The sequence below is a fragment of the Corvus cornix genome, chromosome Z (assembly GCF_000738735.6).
Source record: "Corvus cornix cornix isolate S_Up_H32 chromosome Z, ASM73873v5, whole genome shotgun sequence".
Taxonomy (NCBI): Eukaryota; Metazoa; Chordata; class Aves; order Passeriformes; family Corvidae; genus Corvus; species Corvus cornix.
In genome coordinates, this window is record NC_046357.1 from 1,757,985 (window position 1) to 1,774,774 (window position 16,790).

Consider the following 16,790-nt stretch of genomic DNA (forward strand, 5'->3'; position numbering starts at 1 on the left):
AATCCCCTGGTTGTCCTGTATGTGCTGTATGATCACACCCAAGGGGATCTTTATTCCATAACCTCCCCCAGTACCAAGGTCAAGCTGACAGGCTGTAGTTCCCCAGATCCTCCTTCTGGCCCTTCTTGTGGATGGACATCACATCGTCCAGCTTCCAATCACCTGGAACCTCCCCGGGTAGCCAGGACTGATGACAAATGATGGAGAGTGGCTTGGTGAGCTCTTCCACCACCTCCCTCAGTACTCTTAGATGAATCTCATCTGGTGCCATACACACTAATGACTGTCTAAATAGCTCAGCAGGTCACTAACTACTTATTCCTGGATTTCAGGGAGTCTTTTCTGCTCCCTGTCCCTGTCTACCAGCTCACAGGACTGGTTGCCCTGAGGATATCCAGTCTTTCTGTGAAACATTGAGGCAAAGAAGGCCTCAAGTATCTCAGCCTCTTCCTCATCCTTGAGGAAAATGTTCCCCCATGTCCAACAAAGGATGGAGATCTTCCTTGGACATTCTTTTGTTTGAAGTATTTATAGAAACACTTCATTATGTTTCAAAGCAGTGATGCCTTAGGTTTTAACTTTTATATTTTTCAAATTTGTACTGCTTGGTGTGTGACTGTAAAGTTTCCTGTATCCTGTTAATTTCTGCTCTCTCATGCTAGGTAGACATAACAAAGCCTCTCCGGCCCTGCTTTCCCAGGACACCAAGACTGTCCTAGGCCAAAAGTATAAACCAAAGAGCCGCTAATGGTGGGGGGGGCAAGCTGAGGGGAAAAATGAATTGGAGAATTTAATTGGAGAATTAACCCTGCTATGCAAATGAACCAAACCTATAAAAGAGTGAAGAACTCGTGACCTGGGGTCCATCTTGGGGTTCATTTTTGTAGAATAGCTTCAGGCTCCTGTACCTTTGAAGGCCTTTCAAATAAATACCTCTTTTAATCCTTTACTCCAGTCTAGTCTCTGTTTCTAGGAGGCCTCTCAAGTCCTCAGTGTGACCAGATTGAGTTCTAGCTGAGCTTTCATCTTTCTGAATTTCTGTCTACATTACCTAACAAGATCCTTGTACTCTTCTGGAATTGCCTTCACCTTCTTCCAAAGGTCAAAAGTTCTCTTTATGTCCCGGAATTCATGCAAAAGTTCTCTGTTCAGCTAGGCCAGTCTTCTTCCCAACTAGCTTGTCTTTTGGCGCATAGGGATGGCCTGCTCCTGCACCTTTAAGATTTCCTTCTTAAAGTATGTCCAGCATTCCTGGACCCATTTGTTATTAAGGACTCTTTTCCAGGGAACTCTACCAGCTCAAAGTCCAAGGTAGAGGATTTGTTACCCACTTCCTTACTTGAACCCAATTATTTCATAATAATTGAAATGATCCACATCTCCCACCAGCCCTTCTTTGTTTGCAAACAGTGGGTCTGTCAGGTCACTGCCCCTGATAGACTCACTTATGAAGTCAGGAAGTCATCTTCTTCATAGTACAGGAACCTCCTAGACTGCCCCCTCCCTGCTGTGTTGGGTTTCCAGCAGACATCCAGTAAGGTAAAGTCTCCCACAAGAACAAGGACTAGTGCTCGTGAAACCTAGCCACTCATAGAATACTTCATCTGCCTCTTCATTTTGGTTGTGTAGTCTGCAACAGACTCCCACCAGTACATCTGCCTTGTTAGCCTTCCCCCTGATTCTTACCCATAGCCACTCAACCTTGTCATCACTGTCCTTGGGCTCTATGCAGTGAAACACTCCCTAATACAAAGCCACTCCTCTGGCTCTGCTTCCCCACCCATCCCTTCTGAAGAACCATTATAACCATGGTTGCAGCACTCCGGTCATGTGAGTCATCCCACCACATTTAGATGATGGTGACTATGTCACAGCTTTCCTGCTGCCAATGGCTCCCTCCTGTTTGTCACTTTGTTACCCATACTGTGTGCACTGGTGTGGATGACCGTCAGCTGGGGTACTGATTTCACCCCCAACGCTGGCGTCCCCACTCTACGCTCATCTCTGCTGAGCCTGGTTTTATCATATTCCCCCTTCAAACCCAGTTTAAAGCCCTCTCAATCAGCCCTGCCAACTCATGGGCTAGAATCATTTTCCCTCTTATAGACAGGCAAACCCTATCTCTTTCCACCAGGCCTGGTGCCATATAAAACACCCCGTGAATAAAAAAGCCAAAATTCCACTGGTGGCACAAGCCACATGTTGATAAGGTGGCTGTTCCTTTTGGCATTCTTCCCTGCTACCAAAGGAATTGAAGAAAACAACACCTATTCTCCTGTCCTTACAACCGGTCATCCCAGTGCCCTGAAGTCCTTTTTGACTGCCCTAGGACTTCTCTCCTCAGTGTCAGTACTGCCAACCTGTGTAACAACAGTGAATAATTATCAGAGCGCTGACTCAGTTCAGGGAATCTTCTAGTGATATCTCTCACCCAGGCCCCAGGGAGGCAGCAGATTTCCCTGTGGAATTGGTCCTGTTGGCACATGGGGGCTTCGGTTTCCCTCAGAAGGAAGTCACTTAGAAAACACTGGGGATTTGCCTTTTATATGTCCAAGGGGGAGACACCAATTAAAATGCCAAGAAAAAAAATCAAGTTTTTTTGGTTTTCTAGTGACGCAGCAAATGCAAAATCTCACCCTGTGTTGTTACAAAGAAGAAAATTTTGAATTCTTTTCTACTGCAGCTTCTCACTGCAACATTTTGCTTGATGCAGGTGAATGGCTGACTGCAAAAAAAGAGGACTTCTCTGATTCAGTTGTCTAACGGGATTTTTGGCAACCTGCTTGTTAGAAGGATTTTTTTCTTTAACAATATTGCTGTAGGAATGCATCTTCTAAGTAGCCTGCTACATTATTTTGACATGACTTTCGTATCTTTTGAACTTACAGTTTCTGGAATTCTTTTTCTCCCCATAAGAAGCAATGTTGCTGGGTGTGCTTTTTCTAATAAACCTTGATGGATGATCAGGAAAAAAAAAAGCTGTCCAGTGGCTTGATAATTTCAGGGTCAAAACAGATTTTATGTGTTGATCTTCTTTCACTTGCTGATGCATCTGTTTGACCAGGCAGCTGGTGCATAAGATCGAGCCAGCAGCACACAGAACACATTAGGAGAACAAAGAGAATGTGAGATTAAACCAAAAAGAGGCAAGAACAGCATTTCCTCACTGTTCTGCATGAAGGCAGAAGATGCTCCGAGAGGATGCTAACTCAATTTTCTTATTGGACTTGTGGCCTCTTCCCCCCCATCAGGTTATTCAAAGGTAAATTTGCTTTTCACTCTCTCAGAAAGACTATTTTCCCCTCACTGGTATATTTATTTATTAGTAACATTATTTGTAAAATGCTAACTTCATTGGCTGTGCTGTTATGATGTTATCTCTATGTGCTTCTGTGAGAATGTAACAATGTCATGAAGAAAAATGATGTAAAAGTGATATGGGTACATAAAACGGGATTGACAAAATGTAATAAATCACTGCTGGGCTGAAGAACAGACCTGCATGTGTAATGAAATACTTCAGCATTACATCATCGTTTATGTAACATCTGGCAGAGCCTTGTATTGTATTTCAGTGCTGATTTGAATCAGGATCATTTTTTCTCTGTGATAAAAGAGAAAAACAAGCCTCTAGGTTTTGCACATAGGAAACTGTAAAGAAAAAAAAAAGGAAAAAAGCAACCCTTAAAATACCCACGTCAGTTTCCCCCTGAGAAGTTCTGCCATCTCCAACTGGATGCAAATAATGTAATGACTGAGATGCATAAGAATAGTTAGCATCCTAGAGGACTTTCTCAGTTTTACAAGAGAAACATATTTTTACTATAAAGGGGAATTTTTGAGATTATTTAATCTAATAAGAGTTTTTCTAATTTACATCATTATACATACCTTGGAACCAGACTTCTAGAAAAAAAATTGCAGGTGTGAAGTCTATGTACTTGAGTGTTTTCCACTTCATGTTTTTTTCAAAGGAGAATTGAATTATCTTAACTGTGGAGTTCTGATCCTGTCTCATGAAGACATGTGGGTACTACTTCAGTGTGGATTCCTCCATCCCAGGCTGCCAGCAGAGTCTTCCTCATCCATGGGGTATATCACTCTGCCTTGTTCACCTGTGGTGCCAGGCAGGACAACATGATGGGGTTGTCCATCAGTTGACCAGCAGTGCTGGTGGGGTGAGGATTAGTTGAAATATGTTTAATTGGCTGTTGAAATAGATGAAATAAGGAATGTGAGTGTCTGCTGCAGAAGTGTCTGGATGACACACTCACCTGTCTGAAATCAGTAGAAATCTTGCCATTAATTTCTGGGTTTCTTGGCTCTTGCCCTGTAGCTCTTGCCTCTGAAGCCTTTGGGAGGTCCTGGTGCAGTGCTGGTGGTGCTGTGAGGGTGCTGCAGGGATCCAGGCTGCCAACCCCCTCAGCAGCTGACTCTCCTTCCCCAAATTTCGGTGGCCCAGAGTGCAGAGCTGGGACATTGACAAGAACTTGCTGTATCTAAAAACAGGCCCTTTTTTTTTTTTTTTTCCCCAGTGCTAGGAGGAAATAGATCAGATTGTCAAAAAGAAATCACTGTTTATTTAGCTCCTTTTTGTTAATCAAATACCGTACAGATAAGTCACCATTACTGCATTCACTCATCTCCCAGGGATTTTCCTATGGTATATTTATCCAGCAGTATAGGACTGCCTGCTACATACATAGAGCTAGTTGCTACAGCTATCTTACTTCCCCCCCATATTTTCCCAAGGTTGGTACAGAATGGTAGATCTTGATATGCGTCAAGTAAAATGTTATATCTGAGTTTGTTTTCTGATAGCAGAAAAGGCAAAGGGAAGAGGAGCAGTCCCAAAACAGCAGTTACTAAAAACCTGATGAGGTGCAGGTGTCTGGAATGCTTTTTTCTCTTTCTGAACAATTGTTAGTTACTGAAAATATTGTTTCCTTAATTTTTTAAACTAGCAGTAACTTCTATTGATTTCATTTGGAGGAGAGAGATGCTGAAGAGCATGAATATCGTTGCAAGTAGGACTATATAAAACTGGCAAAGGCAGAAGAGTGAAGCAATGGTCATATAATTGAAGCATAAGATTCAGAGTCAGGATTTCTAATTCCTATTTCTGATTTTCCAGCAGGTGATTTTGGGAAAACAAATCACTATCAGGGGTGAAAGCTGGCCATGTGCAGGGCCACAATGACTCTTTTTGGCAGCTGAGGCAACAGTGGGATGGTCTAGGATGGAAACCCCCTCTTTCTAGCACCTGAGGATTTTGGATAAACATATTTTTCCCTTATAGAAGTGTCATGGCAATGTACTAATGACCTATGGATTTCCTAGGGCAAGGAGAAACATTTTTACATTTCAGAGGCATGTCCATGATATTTTTGATCCTGGACATTCTAAGAGCGGAAGCAGACTGTCACATAGTTTACTGAGCAGGGGTGGTGTAAGGTTAGAGAACAAATGCTGGTGGATGCTAAGACCATCTTGAGGTGAAGATTGAGTTGTGATGATGACGTGTCAACCAACTCCCTCTCCTGTAATGAAAAATAAATTGCTGTGGTTTGAATGACAGACCTCTGCAGTGAGGTGATGTCTTCCCACAGGACTTTCTGTGAGACACCAAGTGAGACCTCCAGTGAGTTTAGTGGTTCCTTTGCATTTGCAGTTTGTACCTGTGCCCCTCATGCTGCGTAATGGCCACAACTTGAACAGGTTAATAGAGGACTAAATTATCCAATGGCTGTAAGTTTGTCTCAGTCCCCTGGGAAGGATGAGCTGACAATGCAAGAATATATATGAGCATAATTGAGAACTGGATTTCAAGGAGAAGAGTCCTTTGATAAGATATTGTCTGAATGGAAAGGGATTTTTTTTATCTCTGGTTTCTTCAATTTCTGCAGCCCCATCTGTGAAGAAACCTCGGACCGCTCCTGGCCTGAGAAGGCCCAAGAAAGGCAGGTAAGCAGCTAGCTTTCTCTTCTGTATATTCCTCCAGTGGTTTGATCAACAGGAACTTTGGTCCTTAGCTTCATCCCTGTCGTCATGGGATCAGAGCCCCACTGTAAAGGTGTGCCTCTGTGTCTAAGACTGAGCAGTATGTTAGTAAAAGAGAATGAAGAAATGCTCTCTCTTGCTGTTCTTTACTTTGCCATGGCAAGGACAGGAGCTGGTGAGGAGCTGTTGCTATAAGAGTAATTGCTTTCCTCAAAAGTCAGTGTTGGATCTGCCTCTTGCAAAGGGCTTGCCTTCCACACCTAAACAGTATGTGGGCACTGGCCTACATGGTCAAATTTGTCTAATTCACTGTATGGCAAGGCTTTTGGGCAGTCCATTACTGTGCTGAGCAGGAGAGAGGATTTTACTCTTTAATGGACCAGTAATGTGTTCAAGATTTGGTCAAGCACTAGGGCAGGTGCTAATACACAACACTGGGACAAGAAGATGAGAATTCCCAGTCTGCCAAGAAGATGAGAGCAATTCTGGAGAAGTGAAAGCAGTCAGTCAGTGGGGAAGAAGGCTGAAATGGTGCCTTGGATGGCCAGAGGTGCCAGAGTTGGTTCACTACTGCTGCTGGCTGAGGGACGCCAGTCCCCACAATCCCTAATGTCCTTCACAGCAAGGGCGAGATGCCCTTGTGATTTCACTCTCTATAGGAGGAGATAAAGCATGGGTTTTTCCATTTCTGTCAGCCTCTGTCTGTAATAACTTTGCAGCCATGTCACCTGTTGGGATGTATGACTACCTTATTCCCATTTGCTTGTATGATGACTTGGTTCAAATTAAGGGTGAGTTGATCCTAGGATCTAGGCACCTCCAGGCTGGCAACCCTTGAAATGGATCCCACTCTCTGAAGGCCAGGGCATGGCTTGAGGTCCCCCTCACCTGTGCCTGCACCTTCAGTGAGCACGGGCAGCTCTCCACCATCACTGCCACTGCTCTCCACCTGCACAAAGGGCTGTCAGTAATCGCCGTGGCCACACCAGCCTGTGGGATCCAGGACAGTACCCAAAGAGCCTTTGACCATTGCTCAGCAATCAAAACTTTGAATAATCTTATTGAGTTAATCCACCACCTAGCAAATCTTTTCCTGCTGGTGTAACAGATAAAGGAACAGTAATGGTTACAGGGAATGAAGTTTGTGTGAGGATGCATAACAGTGGCATTTCAGATTTCTTTCTTTTCACTTCTTGACAGCTGTTTAGCATTTCACAGATGCACACATTGATAACTTTCCCCATCATTTCTACATCATGAAGCTGCAGTTTTTTCCCAGATCTTCTATTTAATTCAGCGAAGCAATATTCAGTTGCCTATTTAAAAAGGAGATTGTGGACAAACAAGGCTGGCCTGGAAGAAGAATTGATTGGTTAAATCACAGCTGACTATGGAAAGGTGCCTCCATCAGGCTCTGCTCCCTGCTTCCCTTCCTCAAGATTTTGTGGAGTTGTAGGGACAGGGGAAAGCAGAAGGGAGGAAAATCCTTCATCTCCTACCCTGGCCTGTGCCCATGCTGTTCCCACTAGATTGATAGGACTCTTCTGGCAGAAGTATTAAAGTGAATGGCTGTCTAGATCAGTTTTTAAGCTAAAGATTACCACCAGCACACCATGTCAGGTCCATGCAAAATAGTCAGAGAATTTATGCTGTGTAAGTTCGTTTCTGCCTTTTTTCTTCCCTGTGCTGGTCACTCAGGGCAACCTTTATTAAAACTACTCGGCTGTTCATGATTGCTCTTACATTGTGTTTTGTTTCCTTTGAGCTGGTGGTGTTCACATGCCAAGTTATTCCAAATTTATTGCAGATGAAGTCAGAATCATACAATTATTTGAAAACAATAAGTTTGGGTTATATAGTTTGGTTACTTTTTCACTTCGTTCTCTGCTATTTGATGGTTTGCTTCCAATGTTCCTTCCTGCTGACTTCCAATAGAGGTTTCTTGCTTTAAAAACAACTGGATTGATTTCCAATATAGACTTTTACTTCCTTGAAAACAGATCTTCTCAGGGGAAATTGGCAGTTCTCTGTGTATATATTTTCTTATTTGTATTTCCTTGGAGGGGTTTGAAGTCCAGAGACAAGATTTATGTCAACAAATCCCTCTTCCTCTTATCCAATTTAGTTGTTTTAACATAATGCAATCATTTTCTAAATCAAACTGATGGAGCACTTCCTAAAGGCATTACACCAGCTGTATATCTGGAATCATATTTGCCTTCTTTTATTGCATTAGCACCAGGCTTGAACTTTTCAAATTTGCATTGTGTTTTACAGAAGTTCTCAGGATATTCGAAGCAGTTTATAGCTAGAATCTGGCGTGTTTTAAACAGAGACTGGAGAGTGAATTATAGAGCAAAGCATGTGTAGAAATGAGATTTTGGTTTCATGGAACAAGTAGAAATTGGAATGAGTAAGCAAGAGGAATATTGCATTTTCTGGGTGGATTTGGAGGCACTGCAAAAGGGGGGTGCTGTGTTACAACACTGATCCTGGGTGTCTCACAAGGCTTTCTAAAAGGTTTCACTTCTCTTTGAAGAAGGTGCTGAGTAAGGATCTGGCATACAGCAAAATTGGATAAGCAGAGAGTGCCCAGGGCAATGCACTTAACACCTGCGATATAATGTGATGATGCCTCTGCCCTGGCTTTTGGCAAATATGTCTCTTGTTATTTGAACGTTGTCTTTCTTTTCACCATATGGTCTGACACTATCAGGCATCCTTCTCAAGATATGCTTGTAATACTAATGAGGGGAATTTTCAAAAACACAAACAAGATTCTCGTGCTCATCTGTGCTTTTAAGTATCTCCTCCCTTGTTCTTGTGTGGTTATTTCAGTGATAATTCTTGGTCACACAGGCAACGGGTCGTTTGGAACAAGCTGGCTTAAATAAGATGAAGAACATACAGTGAAAGGAAAAAAGAAAGCTCAGATGAAATTGGTTCAGGCACAGAAATGAGTTCCCCAAGCTGGGGGATGGAGAAGTATGTCAGTGCAACAACCCTTTGTGCGAACAGGACCATGGTACCTCCAGTATCCAGGGAGCTTGTGTGAAACCCTTCCAGTTTCTCAGTGCTTGGGGCATAGCTAAACCACAGCTCTGCTAATTCCTTGCATGCTACTGTGACGTCACTGAGATGATGAAAATCCCATCAGAGATGGATGCTTTAGAGCACTGCCAAAAGTTTGTGGAACTAACCTATTCCAGTCTGTTGTCTTTTTGTAACTCTTCTCATCTTCCACAGCAGAGGCCAAGTAATCCTTTCATAAGTTCTGTCCCTTTCCCATGCTCTGATAGACAAATGGGTGCAAGGGAGGTTCTTGGGGTACATGACTGGGTCCAATAAATCACATTGCAGAAGATGAGTAAGGCAGCACTAGAGCAGTGAGGGTCCTTGCAATTGCAACTCCTGTGCCATGAGTCTAAGCCTAATTCAAAAGCATTATTTTCCATTCCTCACCCTCCCAAAATATCACAATCAGCTATTGGACAATATCTTAACATCTAAAAAATTAATATCAGGTTATGAATAGTAAATTCACAGAATTCACAGAATGTCTGGGTTGGAAGAGACTTTCAAGATCGTTGAGTCCAACCCATGCCCTAGCACCTCAACTAGATCATGGCATGGAGTGCCATATCCAGTCTTTTTTTAAACACATCCAGGGATGGTGATTCCACCAGGCAGTCCATTCCAGCACTTTATCACCCTTTCTGTAAAAAACTTTTTCCTAATATCCAACTTATATTTCCCTTGACGCAGCTTGAGACTGTGTCCTCTCGTTCTGTCAGTTGCCGCCTGGTGAAAGAGGTCAACCCCCACCTGACTAAATTGGCAGAAGATAGCTGACTGCTGGACACCATTCTCTGTTTTAAGTGAAAACTTTAGATTTTAATAAATAAGTAAAATTACAGTGATAAAACCCATTTTGAGGTCTTTACTGCAATTCTAGGAATAAGATTACTTAAAAAAAAGGTAGTCCACTACCTACAAATGGCTCTTAGATGAACATTTGGGCTCCCAGTATAGACAATTAAAAGGAGGTTCATGGTATTTTCCTGCAACACCGATCCTGCCAGGTGTGGCAGGCATTCCTGGAAGAGATGAAAATAGTCTTGGGCCCAATTGAAGGATCAAAGAAGCTTGTGTGCTGGCCGGTGGCTGGGATTTTTGGTGGTCAAGGGACAGTTTCTGATGGTTTGGTGATCTCTTCACAAATCCACTGAAGGGGAACGTGTGCTTAATGGAGGATGGTCGGGAAAGGTACCCAGTCTGGGTCCTGTTGGCAATGAATATTCATGACATGGGTAGTTTGGGGTCCAGTGATACTTTTGTCCCTTTTGCCCTATCCTCTCCACAGTGCAACTTAGCTCCTCTCTCTGGAATAAGCACTGGCAAAAGGAAGTTAACCACTGCTGAATTCATACCCAGTGCACTACATTTTCTGAAAAACCAAGAAGTTTCTGGTGTTGCAGAGGTGTGTGGCCTACCTGATGCAATTCCTGCTGACACTGCATTAAACCAGCCCCACTGATGGCTGCAACACCCTCTCTGAGGTGTTAGCTGTTACCAAGATGTTTAAAACATCCTCTCAGTCTATTGACTGCCCACATGAGCAGTTCCACTTACAGTCCTTTACTATTGATTATATTAGGAAAGATGAAAAATAGGAAACCAGCATTGCAGAGAATAGGTCAATTTTTAAAGGCTCCCTCTTCAAATTAGCTGTTTTACAATTCAATATATGAACATAAAAATCTGGTCTTAGTGAGAAAAAAAGTCTTCGCACGCTTCGTTCTTCTTGCTTTTTATTGTTGCACATTTCAAGGGAGCCATGAAGCTGTAGAGTATTTGACCTCTTGCCTCTTACTAAATGATTAGTAACATATTTTTTTTCAATCACATTTTGTCACAGTTTCAAACTGCAACAAATTGTCAGTATGTCCCACATGTATTTCCGTCTACCATAAATCAAAAATTTAATGTTTCTCTATGTGTTTTTATTTGAATGGTCTTGTTAGAGAAAGATAATAGGAATAACTGAAGTGTAGTAACCCTCACCTTTTTTCATGCTTTTCCCTTCCTGTGTCATATGTCATGGATAACTGAATGGCCAGATTGATGGCAAAATCCCAGAGAGGGCTATGATAAAGCTGTGTTGGGAAGGAAGGATTGCCTTCTTGCCCTAGAGTATGATCATCCTTCCTCACTGAGGAGCACCATACTGATTGCGTTCCAGCCACACACCATTGCCAAACTACATCTAATTGTCTGTCTGTTGCCCCCTGGGTTTATTTCAATCCTGAATTTTCAAAGGTGGTATTATTGTCTGAATGGAATTTGGACACTGCTACATGTACTGAAATAGGACTGAAATGCAGAGACTGGGGAAAGCAGTGTTCACACCCAACACTTGGGTGACAATCTGTGTAGCACAAATGGCAGCTCAGATTCACGTCTTGTTCATCACATAAGCAGTGCACCTGGAGAATCGGTGTGTGAGCAGGGAATGGGAAACTTGTCCTCTCCTCTGCTCCCCAGCCTTTTGCAGCACCTTCATGTGACTTACATTGTAATGTCACCCTCTGTCCGTGGGTTTTAACTCAACAGTTAAATTTGCCACAGGAAATCAGTAGCAAACTGTCCTAACTTGATCTTCCTAACCTGGGGACCTCATTCCTCACTGTTTTCCCAGCACATAGATTTTCAGATGTCATTGTTCCCTTAACGCGGTTATGAAAGGGTGCTGCAAGACACTTTGTTGTAAGACCTTACGGATCTGCTGACAGGGTAGAGAAGAAACCCAACTAAAATTTTGTTGTTTCTTTTTCTTCAGCCAGAAATTAATTTACCAGCAGGGGCCTCCCTCATGATTATGGTTGGGTGTTTTCCTCTACCAATGAGGTTGAAAATAAAGGATAGAAAGGTATCGATATATGTGTGACCCCAGAGCTAAGGGCAGATGTGGTTTCGAAGTGCGTTTTGTCTCCCTGAGTGTGTGTGGATCTTGTTTTCTGTGTTGGGAAGCTCAGGGAGGCAGGAGGCTGTGCTTGGTCATGGGACCTGTGCTCTCTTGGCGCTTTACCTGCCTGGGATGAACAGCTTTTGGGATTGCTGTTGGGATGGTCAGCAAGATTTTGGAAAATCTGCTGTGGGAGAAATCTTTCCAAAACTGACCTGGGCTCCAGCCAGCATACTGGGGAGAAAGCCCAAGTGCCTTGGACATTGAAGGAAGGATGACAGAGAGAGGTGGCTGCTGCCAGTGGCTCATCCACTGGAGCTTATGACTCAGTGAGCAGTAAGGGGTGCTTTGCAGGGTAGTGGGAGCAGTGATGTCCCCTGAAGCTCCTGAGCCTTGGCCCTAGTGCTCCTCAGCCTCCTCCTTCACAAGTGGGAGGGCACTGACATCGGCATGGGGTCTCCTCTCTCTTTTACACCCTGGAAACCCAACACTTGGTGCGTCCAGCCCTGCAGTGGATACAGCTTGGATACAACACTTGCACTGTCACAGCAAACGCTACATACTGTCACAGAGGAATGCTGTGTTACTTTTTATTACTGGAATAGTTGTATTTTTGCCCCTGGCTGGTATGGTGGGAAGGCTGTTTTCCTCGCACTTACCTGGTTCTGACTACCCTTCCTGCTCTCTTCTGCTGTTGAGATACGCTCTTTTATGGTATATAAGGCATTTCAAGTGATTTTGCTCTAATGGTAAACTATAAAAATCGCTTGAGTTAGTGGCCCCTGGGATTGTGTTGTAATCCAGCTGTTGTCCTGTTTTAACTTAATCATTTCTATTTGCTAATAATGTATATAGTGAAAGAAATTTTTTCTCACAGGCACACATACATGAACAGTCTTCTTATATGCCCCCTTCCCCTCAAGGACAGTGTGTCAGGCTACACGCTGCCACGACAGCTCCAGCAGGGTTAGCTGCACCATCAGCTCCTGCTCCCACCCCTGCCCCACCCGGACATGCATCCCCTCTGCATCTTGAACATACATTTTTACAAGCACAAGCTTTGGGTGGAGCCTATTAGAGGGTGATACCAGGTGGCAGAGCCACTGTGGGCTGTGGAGCAGTGACTGCCTGGAGTGGGATAACAGCAGGGCATGGGAATGTGAGAGCAATGTGATTGCTATGGCTACTTAACAGCTAAATGTTATGATGATGATTAAATAATATTTGAAATTGGGTCCTGGGATTTGGATGCAGAATTCTCAGCTTGTCTTGTGTAGCTGTACATAGATGGGAGGTAACTAATTTTGTACTAGTCCTGGTTGTGTTGTATGGACTTTTGGTTTTAAGAATGAATGACAGTTGTCAGTGTGGGAACCAGCCCAGATCTTGGAGGCAGCAATGCCAAAACCAAATTTCCTAGAAAAAAATTTGGGATCAGTACATGTAAGCTGATAGTGTTGACATCTTTGAATGAACTGAACATGGACATCACCTTAATCTGCCCCAGGCACATCTTCTCTATGTTCTGTAGTGGTTTTGTAAGTGGCTGTCTGCCCTTGTGTACTGATACTGTTGATGGGAAAAGATTAAGACCTTTCAAGTGACACCTGCCTTAAACAAACAGTGACAAATGAAAACCAAATCACACCACTTTTAGAGATGTCACTGGATGAAAGTTTATCCTGGTCAGAATGTCTCCATGGATCTGCAGTGACACTTCACAGGCCTGTTTCCAGGAATGGAATGTGGGCTTTGGATCTTTCATCCAGCTAACATTGGTCTTTGTTGTGGCATTTACTGTGTCTTAAAGGAAAATTCTAGTGGTTTTTCAAAATTCTAGCAGTTCTTGAAAGCAACTGAATTGCCTTTGAAAAAAACCCAGAATGCTGTATTTATGAGACCAATCATCAATCAGGCAAAGAAAGAAAGAAAGAAAACCCAACAACCCAGGAAGGCAAATGGTGATAAAGATCCCAGATAAAGTCACTCTTCTCAGCAGGCAGAAAGTCTGATGAACTGAAATGGAAAGTCCTTCTCATTGATTCCACTGGGAAAAGTAATTGACTTTGAACTCTTTGAATAAGTTGCAATCTGTATTTAATTTTTTGTCCAAGGAAGAGAATGTAATTTTGTTTTTCTTGTGGCTGCTATTAGCCTTAATGTCAGTTGCACAGCTGAATCTCTTGCATCAAGCTCCAAATTTACCCCTGATGTCAGTGTGCTTAGGAATAAAACAAAAATCAGCCTTTCATCTCTCAGTTGCTTAAAGGATCATGCCATAATACCACATTTATTAATTCAAAATCTCTCCTGTCTGTACATGCACAAATGCAGCTAAGTATTCTGAGGAAAGGCAGAGAAAGTGTAAAGACTGTAATTAAACTTTTAGACATTAATGCAACCTATTAACTGAAAATATTCTGAGAGTTCTAGCAAACATACACATTTTTGCCCTTGGACTGCCTGGAGAGATTCAGCACTTCAGGCTGTCAAGGTGGCAGATATATACTGCTGGTTTTCTCGGAGGGCCACATTAACTTTTGAATGATGCATACAGGATAAAGTTTGTTGTCATCAGTTCCAACATGGACAGGGAGATCTGCATCTGACCCCAGTGGAGCCAAGACCAGTTTCCTCATACAGATGTATTTTGGTAAGATCACGTCAGTTCTGTATTGGGATAGCCATCTGAAAAAGGAGGAGCTGTACTTGAGCTTGCACACCATGCCTTGCCTCTTCCAGTATGGAGGATCTGATCCTGCAAGCCTTCCTGAAATAAAAATCATACATGTGCCCTTGCTGTCCACAATACCTGGGTACATACAATCTTTCTGTAAAAACTCCTGTCTTCACCTCACATAGACTTGTTTAGCCAAAGACTGTGAGGAGGAGAAAACAGTTTTGATAATTAAACTTTAATGATTTACACTGGCAGTCTGGGGACATTACACTTTCAATCACCAACACAAACAAGATCAGAAAGCTCATCTAGAAAGACATGTTTATGGAGAAATAATGAGTCTCTCTAAGGCTCCAGATAGCAATGAATGTTGGAAAGGCAGCAAATGTTAAATACCAACCCACTTGAGAGATCCTTTAAAATAACAGAAAAATGTAAATAGACCATTCTGTGAATGAGGATTGGGGGTTATTTGTTTGCATTTATCAGCCATTGTAAAAATTAAGGGACAAAGGCAGTCCAGACTGTTTTTGAAGAGCTCTGATAGGGAGAAGCCATGATCTTGAGGCATGGACAGGTGAGATGGCCATGCCTGGGCCCCTGAAGAGGCACTTTCTTTACACAGGACAGAACACTCCCCCCACACTCATAGTTTCACAAATAAAAAGACTAAGGGAAACTGGAAAAACAGACGACAAATATATCTTAAAATGGTGCTAAACTGTTTTAAACATCTCTTTTCTCAGAGAAAGGAAAAAATGTGAACCAAATACATCTGCTACCCAAGAGAATATGTCTTCTGTGTGCAGAGTAGAAAACCAGAAGGAAAGCTTTTGTTTTTCTCAGCAGTGTTGTTGTTTTCTGATACTTTCTCGCATTTTTCTGATAAAAACAGAAGATGAGCGAAAGTGTTTCTATACACAATCTATCCACAAGCTGCAGGCGAGCAGTCTACATGTAGATGTCTGACTATGTGAAGTCTAATATTCTGTATTGTTCTTCATTGTGTTTGTTTTCCTTTTGTTTTTCATGACAATTGATACACAGATTTGCTCCACAAATTCTGACAGCTTAATGTTCCTGCAAGGCCAGTGGAGTACCAGTTATGGTCTTACGTTTTACCTCTTTCTTCCTCAGTCATACACTTTTCTTTTAGTACTGTTTGCATATTAAATTCTTCAAACTTTGTCATCATGTTTATCTCAAAATTCTTTTTGTCTATTTTCATGGGCTTATACCAGGAACTTTTAAGAATGTATTTTCTGTAGCCCCACTGAAAATTTTACAAGCCGCTTTGCATCAAGTTCTGCTACAGAATTTTGCTTTTCCTTATTAACAGACTTTTCATTTCTCTTTTGGTAATATGTGCTGTCACAGGCTGTTTTGTTTGAGAACATGATTCTTATCCCCTGTAGAGGGATTCCTTGTGGAATATAGGATACCCCAGGAGAGCTTGGGCATCCCAGGGCTGTTGCAGAAGTACCCCTGACGGGGCCTCAGGCTGAAGGTAGGCTTGCAAGGCACCTGCTAGCCGGCAGCCTTGAACAGCCTTGGGAAAAGGTATACACTGGTCAGCTCCCCTGCTGCTTAGAGGCTTTCTCATGGGAAAGGGGCGTGAACTTTGGGAAAAAAAGTATAACTTGGTGTAACTGGACAATAAAAGGGGAGCAACGATGCTCAAATTGTATTGGTGTTTGTGTCGTGACTCTGGCTGGATTCCCCTGCTCCCGGGACCCCCCCTGCTACAATCCCCAGCCATGACAACAATTTTGCTATCAGTATTAAAATCCTGTGAGTGTGTCTTGGGGTGACCTTATGATGTGTATCCCATATCGCTGCCTATGCCCAGAAATTAATTTTTGGGCCTTTCTATGCCTCTGAACTGAGCCTGAGAGGGGGAAGGAAAAAAACTGAGTAAAACTTTCTCAAAGCAGTTGTAGCTTGTTCAAGGTCACATAAAGATAGCAGGGTTTTTTTCCCCCAGCTGGGGCAGGGGAGCGAGGAAGCACCCGGCTTGCTGTTTTCCAGTCCGCTTTTGGCCAGTTTTTCCAGTTTCTGGTTCTCCAGAGAGAGACTGAGAGTTGAACTTTTCCTTCTCTGGAATTTTGGATTTTTTCTCCCTTTTCTAATGGACTGCTTGATTGC

At 42.8% G+C, this 16,790-nt stretch overlaps 1 long non-coding RNA gene across 1 annotated transcript in view; it reads left to right on the top strand.

The window, feature by feature from the left end:
• Positions 1-3,085: 3,085 nt before the first annotated feature.
• The window catches only part of LOC109144071, a 47,820-nt gene continuing 34,115 nt past the window's right edge, over positions 3,086-16,790 (top strand). Inside the window, exons 1-2 of the long non-coding RNA XR_002273331.1 lie at positions 3,086-3,262; positions 5,907-5,964. This is a non-coding gene — a long non-coding RNA (uncharacterized LOC109144071). The remainder of the gene's footprint in view (positions 3,263-5,906; positions 5,965-16,790) is intronic.